The 8,405-nt window shown below is 47.5% G+C and overlaps 1 pseudogene; it reads right to left on the bottom strand.

The window, feature by feature from the left end:
* Positions 1–5,870: 5,870 nt before the first annotated feature.
* Positions 5,871–6,498, bottom strand: LOC131478059 (immunoglobulin heavy variable 3-23-like; annotated as a pseudogene).
* Between the last annotated feature and the right edge of the window lie 1,907 nt (positions 6,499–8,405).

The raw sequence follows: 8,405 nt of genomic DNA, 5'->3' as shown, positions 1-8,405 counted from the left end.
TTCAGGGTCATGTGCCTTGAGGCTGCAGTTCGCCCTGGTGGGTGTTGGTGCTCACCTGAAATAAATCTCCAAGACCTCATGCATTGTCTCCTGGGTCCTTCCATCAGCTCTCAGGAGTCCACAGGAGCCTGTCTGTGGAGGAGGAGGAGGAGAGTCAGAACAGCACCAGGGACAATTCCTGTTGGCTGGCCCAGGATGATGAAAATATCCCTGTGTCCTTGAAGGGCACCTGCTTGATGTTTCTCTAACAGAGTGCCCCTGGGCTCTGTGTTTTCCCTGCTCTTCTCCCCTTTCCTGAGTCAGAATGGGTTTAGGGCCATGCAGGACAAATCCCATGCAATGTCTGCCAAACCACACAGGAGTGGCTGTGAGCACTGGCATAGAGGATGGGGGCTCCCAGCAGGGACAGCACAGATGCCTCAGGGAGAGGCAGCCTGCTGGCAGGCTTGGCTGCCACAACCGCCCTGGTGGGGAGGGAGGCAGCAGATGGCCAGGGTAAGAGGCCTGCCCATACTTGGGCTCCTTGGGTGCCAGGCTCGTGGTGTGCGTGGCTGGGACCGTCTCACCAGGTGCAGTGCAGCTTCACATGTGGTTTTTCCTCATTGCCCTTCAGTGGGGTGACTCCACCCCCAGTGGCTACAAATCCCAGATACCGCATGCCTCGTACCGCCTCTGTCTCAAGTCCCACACTCTCGGCCCAATCTAGTCTTCTGTTTGCCAAACCAATGGTGGACCCAGCCTCTGTCCTGTGCTTGTCTGGTGTCCCCACAGATGCTGCTTGGGGACATCAATCCTCCCTTTTACATCCATGTCCTCAGTCACATGTTCCTGTGTCGAACCCTAACCCTCACCCTGAAGGCTGTGCCATGACCTCCCTGCAGACGCATGAGCTGGGAGGTGTGTGCCATCTTCATAGTGGGAAGCAGCATCCTGTGCCCAGGAATCTGGGCTGGGTCCTGAGAAGGGCTCCCTCCTGCCTGGACACTGAAGCCAACCCCAAAGTTCCTTGTAACTGGTACAGCAGATCAGTACCCCTACAGCTACTTCATGAGGTGGAGTGGAGCCGGTGCCAGGGGACAGGAGAGCACTGCCACAGCAAGAGACCTAGGGCAGTGGGTGAGAGTCAGCAGGGAGCTGGGGGCACAGCACGGGAGTCTGGAGATGGGGTTTAGAGCACAGTCATGGAGGGACTGCAGGCAGTGGAAGCGTCTGTCCTGATGGGAATGGGGGACTCTTGTTACTGCTGCGACAGCAGCTGACAGGGAGCCCAAGAAAACACCTATTTCCTTCCTGCCAGAAGACACAGCAGGGCAGCAGGGAGTCTGGGCAGTGGTGTCCACTCAGGAGATTGGAAAACATGACCATGAATGGGAAACAATGAACATCAGCAGGTGTGAGTCCCACCCACCACTGAGGGTTCCTCTACCCTAGACACCACAGCGGGTTCCTGCAGCGCAACAACCTTTTTGACAAATTTTCAATGAATTACTGGTGTATGGAAGACATTCCATAGAGAATTAACTATATGTGAGAAATCGAAAGGCCCCACACCATTGCATGGGGAAAGCTGAAGTCGTGTGGATGCAGCTTTTCACAGTGGGTTCTCAGAAATGACATTTTTACATCAGTTGATAGAATTGTTCAACTATTGCAGAATCCATCATGAGAGATAGATTAGTATCATTGCAGGAAATATTTTGTAGACATACGAAATTGTTGGACTAAAGAGGAAGAGTTTGAAATTGTCATCTGTTGCAGTGTTTTACATAAACAGACCTGAAAGAGAGCTTTTTAAAAAATTTTTTGTTTTGTTACAGATCATTGTGCAGGTGAAAAAAGCCCCTAGTAAGAAGGATGATGGCCACATATTGTTTCAGAATAGACACCGTATTTTACTTAAGCCTGTGAACCTGTGTGTGTTACATGGTGCACACAGAGATGGCAGCAGCATCTTCCCCGTGTAAATTCAGCTCCATGATGGTGTGCCCCTCCCTCTCTTTGTGATTGTTCTGATTAATCTCATGATGTGACACTAATATTTTCTTTTTAAGAAAGGATAGCAGGTGTAGAATCTCTTGTGCACCTGTGAGGCTAAATTGGTTCATGTTAAAAGTTGCTCAGCCTTGAGATGTAAGGATTTTCCTCTGTTTGAAGGGTTCAGTGGCAGAGTGAGAGGCAGTGATGGAGAAGACCAGGTTCGTCCCCTCTGCTTTGCTCCTCCACTTAGCACAGGTAGGCTAGGTGATCCCAGATCTGGGCTCAGGGCTTTGCCATGGGTGTCAGGGTCCTGGGGCTTCTCAGACGCACAGTAGGAGGAGCTGGTTCTGGCAGCAGCACTCTGAGGTTTGATGTGGACATTCCAGCAATGGCTCAGCTCCCTGCACAGCCATGCCTGCCCTCCTAGTGTTCCTGCACAGGAGCACCACATGCAGTGTTCATGTGAGTGTGGGCTGTGCTGCCCATATGCACACTTGTAACTGGAGCACCCCTCGGCTGTGCTGTGTGTCCAGGGCTCTTTTCTGGGAGGAGGCATCTTTAGAGTCCAATCCCTGGTCCACAGCACTGGGTCCAGCTGCTCCCCAAAACAGCTCAGGACAATCCTGGTGATCTGAATGTGTTTGCAGAACTTCTTAGAGAATGTAATGTGCTCTCGGCATTCTAGATTATTCTGGAAAATGTTTGTGAACCCAGTCTGCACTAGTGAATATAAGGAGTTGTTATCTAGCGTGTGATGTTATCTATCAGCAATGCTGCTTTTACATGGGGCATAGAGCATTCTGACTGAGCCACATTACTACAGCATACTGAGCACAGTAGAAGTGTACATGTGGGAAGTCTTAGCACCCCTGATCACCACACAGTCACCCCCACAGTCCTGAGCAGATTCTCACCCCAACGTGTTTCCCGTGGTGCCTCTAAGATCCCCCATCCATCCCTTCCTATTTCTGATTGCCAAGTACAAACAACCTTTGATCTTTCTTGGGTCACTTCCAGCTAATATTCTTCTTTGCGACTTCGTACAAGTAGAACATAACCTAGCCACGGTCAGATGGATCAGTGGTGAAATCCTTGCCATGCAATCGCTGGGATCCCATGTGAGCACCAGTTCATGTCCTCTCTCCTCCACTTTGCATCCAGATCTCTACTTGTGGCCTGGGAAAGCAGTGGAGGACGGCCCAACAGTTTGGGACCTGAACCTGTGTGAAGGACCTAGAAGAAGCTCCTGCCTCCTGCCTTCACTTTGCCTTACCTCAGGCTTTTGTGCATATTTGGGGAGTGAACCAACAGATGGAAGATCTTTCTCCCTGTGTCTCCTTCTGTTTTTCCAATAAAAATAAATAAACAAATCTGAAAAGTGAAAGCATACCCAGTGTTCTCCTTTGGGTTTAAATGATGCCTAATGTTTGGACACGTGGGTGGGGTGTATGCAACACATCCCTGCACACACATACAGCAGTGTAATGCAGAATCAGGGGCAGTGCTCTGTCACCTCTCTAACCTTTATTGCAAATTCTTTTAGCTTTTCCTTACAGTGGAAGAATTTTATTTCCTTTTCAAAGACAAAAGAAAGCTTGTTTGGATATGTTATCCTAGGCCAACAATTTTTTTCTTTTAGGATCTGGAATATGTCACTCCATTCTCTTCTGGCTTGTAGAGTTTCCTGTGTGAGATCTCCTGTGAGTTTAATTGGCATTTCTTTATACATCAACTATTTTTTTTCACGTGCACATTTCAGGATCTTTTTCTTATGTTCGATTGAAGAGAGCTTGATTATCATGTGTTGTGGTGAAGATCGCTTTGGTCAAGCCTGTTGGGAGTTCTGTGCCCCTCCTGGATCTTGTTTCCCAATTCTTTCTCTAGATTGAGGAAAATTTTCTTTATTATTTCATTAAATATATTTATAAAACCAGTTTCTCTTTCTGCACCTTGTGGGACTCCCATAACTCTTATATTTGGCCTCTTAATAGTGTCTTTCAGTTCTTGAATACTTTTTTTGGCCTGATCCAGCTCTGCTTCCAACTTTTTGTTTGCTTTTCCCTGGTGACAGCAAATATCTTCCAATTCTGAGATTCTTTCTTCTGCTTGCTTCATTCTATTTTGGAGACTATACTCCACTATACTCCACTATACTTTTAATTTGCTCTACTGTGTTCTTAATTTCTGATATATCAGCCTTGATTTGCTTTGTTGCTTCCTTAAATTCTTTGAACTCTTGTATGAGCTTCTCATTGTTGATCAGAAGCTTTAAAATGAGTTTTCTGAAATCTGTGTCCCTCATTTTCTCGATGTCTTCCTCAGTTAACTCTGAGGTTGGCATAGGGTTTTGCACCTTTACAGGGGATCTTCAGTAATATTCATTATGCCTTTGCCTCTTCTTTTGCTCTTGGTCATTATACTTCTGGTTAGTAGAGTCTTCTCCTTGGGGTAGGTTTCTAAGCTCTGTCACCCACAGGTCTACAGTTCGATAATACTTATTGCAGTTGGTACACCACTCTTTGCTTGCAGCCAATTTTCCACTCCCTCCAGCGAATTCCAGGTCTGGGTCTTATGTTAGATTTCCACCAAGAACTCCGTAGCCCCAGCTCCTGGCTCACCATTCTCCACCTCTGTGATACCGTACTGAGCTTGCACCATTGTCTGTACAACCTTTCTCCCACTTCCGGTTGGAGCAGGTCCCAGGATTAGAGAGACTTCAGGTGTCCTATATAGTTAGGTTGTTAGTGGCATTGATCTTGCCAGAACCTGTTGGCCATTAAGCCTGGGTGCCACACGGATCTATTTTTACCCGTATGATGCCACAGTCAGTATTATTTTCCTGCAGGACCAGTGCAATCCATTGAACTCAGTGAGTTCTTGCGAGCTCAGCATATGCGCAGTTCACTGTTGTCCCCTGCAGTCCTAAAGCTATTGCCACAGTGTACAAAATGGTGCCTGATGTGCCACTACTAGAGTTCTTGATCTGCTGGCTGTCAGGTCTGAGGGCTACCCAGTCCTGTCTTGGGTGGAACCTATAGAATGCCGCGTTGATGCAATTCACTGAGTCAGAAATGAGCTCACTCCCAGCTCAGCGTATGCTCAGTCCTTTCCCTGGCCTTTGCCTCCTTAAACAAAATGGCACCCAATTTGGCTCTAGGGGGCTGACGGGGCTGTGAAATCGACGCTGTTCTTGCGCTGCCCATACGAAATTTGTAGCTCTGTCCCCGCTCCAGGTCAAATCAAATGGATCAGCAGGATGCACGGTTCTTTTCTGGGCTCACCTCCTAAGTTCCCAGTGAAAATCCCTTCCCACCTGGTTGCTGGTGCAGTTCCAGCTGCTGGTGGAGTTCAGATCGCCCGTTAGCTGAATACCACTGGAATATCAGTCACCGCAACATCACACCGTTGTGTCCACTGCTTTCCTGTGTCTGTCAGCATCCAGGTACCTATCTACTGTTGTTCTGTCCTCCCCTATTTCCTGGAATGTGTCCTCTCTGCATCATCCTTATTAAATGTTTCTCTGTCCGTTTAAACGTGTCTTTACCCTATCCCGCCATCTTGATTCTAAATTCCTCCCTGTTCTAAGCTGAGTCCAAACCAATGGCCTAAGTGCTTCAGTCCACTGAGAGCACAGTCCTGAGTTGGAATGGGAAAGTCTGATCAGGTTATAAGGAATTTCTGTGGTCTCTGATCATGGTGAGCAGGTAGACCTACATGAATGCACAACTCCCTTATACGACAACTTCTTACTGTGTCTAGCGACTTTAGCTCAGTACATTGGGGTGAGGGTGAAAATATAAAATTAGAAATGTTCCCCACCTACTGTTGTGGGAGAGGAAACCCCATTTTCCTAACAGGACCAGGCCTGCACCTGCACTTGGTTCTGAGTCTGCTCAACTCTCTTTGTGTGCTCCCTGGTGGGGCCGCGCGCCCCTGCAGGCAGGTTTGTGTCTAGGCTCACACTGAGGACCCTGCACTGTGTCTCTGGCACAGTAATAGATGGCCGTGTCCTGGGCTGTCAGAGCGGTCATTTCCAGGGAAACCGTGCTGGTAACGCTGCTACTGGAGATGGTGAATTGGCCCTTTATGGAGGACGCATAGTATGTATCACCATAACTATCAATTGCTGCGATCCACTCAAGCCCTTTGCTGGGAGCTTCAAAGACCGAACTCATTCCGTAGCTACTGATGGTGAATCCAGAGGCTTTGCAGGTGAGTGTCATGTCAGTGTTGCCCCAGGCTGGACCAAGCCTCCACCGGACTCCTCCAGCTGCTCCTGACACTGGACACCTGCAAACACAAACGTCCTGATGAAAACTCTCACTCACACCCACTGACCCCTCACCCTCATCCTCTCCCATACTCAACACCCCTTGTTCTCCATCAGTTACCTTGGAGCACAGTGACCAGGAGAAGCCATCTCAGAGCAATCTCCATGGTGAGTGTGTGTGTGGAGTGCGATCCCTGAGTGGGACAGCTGGGAGTCCCTGGCCTGGGGCTCCTGTGTCAGAGCTGCTGGTGAGGCTGTTCTGGTGTCCATGAGCACAGGGAAAGTGCCCAGTTTGCATGTCCTACTTGTATATAATAAGTTTTGCTGTTGGAGTGTTCACAGCAGTGAGTACCCCCAGCAGATGTAGATGTTCTGTGACTGTGAGTTATGATGCAAATTTAGAAAATCTGATTTCTTACATTATAAGCCTCGCATTTAATACTATGGACAGTTTTCTCGCTTCATTTTAATATAGGTGTACATCTGAAATCCAGTGTTACTGTTCCATATTCTTTGCTCTTTACATCACCATTCATTAGCATGCTTTTACAAGAGACTGTAGGATGGGGAAAGCATGAGGCAAACAGAGAGCAAGAGACGGACACAAAGAGAGCCTGGGGAACCTTCTGTACCTTTAAGTGAAACCAAATGTCTGGATCCACTGGGACTTGGTCGACTACACCTGGGGTCCTGGGATTCATCTGCATTCACCATGTTGTTGGAACAGACTCATGCACTTGTACGATACGCTACTATTTCCCAGTATGCATTATCGGAGGAGAGTTGGGGTATGTCATTGTCTTGGCTCAACGTGCTAATCCTCCACCTTCAAGTGCTTGCATTCTGCCTGAGCACTGTTTCGTGATTGATCCAGCTTCCTGTTGATGCCTTGGTCCTCAATCCCTGGTCCTCAGCACTGGATCCAGCTGCTCCCCATCACAGCTCAGCACAGACCTGAGAACCTCGCTGTGTCAGAGAACATGGTGTGCTGGTGGCATTCTAGGTTATCTTAGAAAAATATGTTGTGAATCTCATCCACATGTTATCTAGCATGTGATGTTATCTATCAGCGTTGCTGCATTTACATTGGCCTTGTAGCATTCTAGCTGAGCCACAGTAATACAGTAAACACGTAAAAGTGTACGTGTGGAGTTAGCACCCCGATCACTGCACAGTCACCCCCACAGTCCTGAGTCGATTCTCACCCCAACATGCTTCCCGTGATGCTCTAAGATCCCCACCTATTCCTTCTTCATTCTGATGGCCAGGTCAAATGACCTGTGACCTTTCCAGGGAGAATTCCAGCTAGTGTTCTTATGATGGGATGTCTACAAATAGAACATGCCCAGTGTTCTCTTTTGGGTTTAAATGACACGTAATGTTTGTACATGTGACTGGGTAATTTGCAACCATGCACACACATGCAGGGTGACTGCTCTGTCACCTCTCTAAGTTTTATTCGGCTCATTTGAGGGATTATAAAACTATTATCCTCCTTTTAAATTTATCCATAAAACACTGTTGAATACTTTCTTTTGCTGTGTTCCTAGTGCTATGTGCATTTTGCCTCTCTAACTGTATCTCATGCGACATATTCCCAAATGATGAAGAAATAAATGACATCATCCAGAAAAAAGGAAGTCAGATTTTTCACATTTGCACAAGATGTAAGAATCCATCACCGCATGACTCCATAAATGAGAAACAGATTCAAGAATCATTGACCATGCACATCCACAGGAAACTGATCAGCACCTCAACACAACGATAAGACTCTTGCAGAAAATGAGTGAGAAGTCAATCCCACTGGATATATCTTGGGGAGCATAAAAATCCCAGGTGTCAGTGTAACTAAGTGGTGGTGATTACCACATTACAATTGTATAACCAGAGGCAGAATTGGATGACGACATCAAAGTGGTAAGGAGATCTCAAATCTGTGGAGTAAAAAGACTGTTTTTGTTAATGTATACAGATGGATACATGATTTACAGATTCAATAGGTGTCCATGTGGACACCATCTATATAATTGCACAAAAGCTTGAGCCAGTAGGGAAATGGAGGGTGCCTCTCTGATGGCCTGCAACTCTCCCTGGTGAGCATGAGAACCAGGGCTGGGGGCGGGCCTGCTCGACAGGCACCTGCGGGCACAAGCGT

This window comes from Ochotona princeps, chromosome 26 (genome assembly GCF_030435755.1).
Source record: "Ochotona princeps isolate mOchPri1 chromosome 26, mOchPri1.hap1, whole genome shotgun sequence".
NCBI classification, from domain to species: Eukaryota; Metazoa; Chordata; class Mammalia; order Lagomorpha; family Ochotonidae; genus Ochotona; species Ochotona princeps.
The sequence above is the reverse complement of the archived record's forward strand: the minus strand, read 5'-3'. Positions and strand labels throughout refer to the sequence as shown.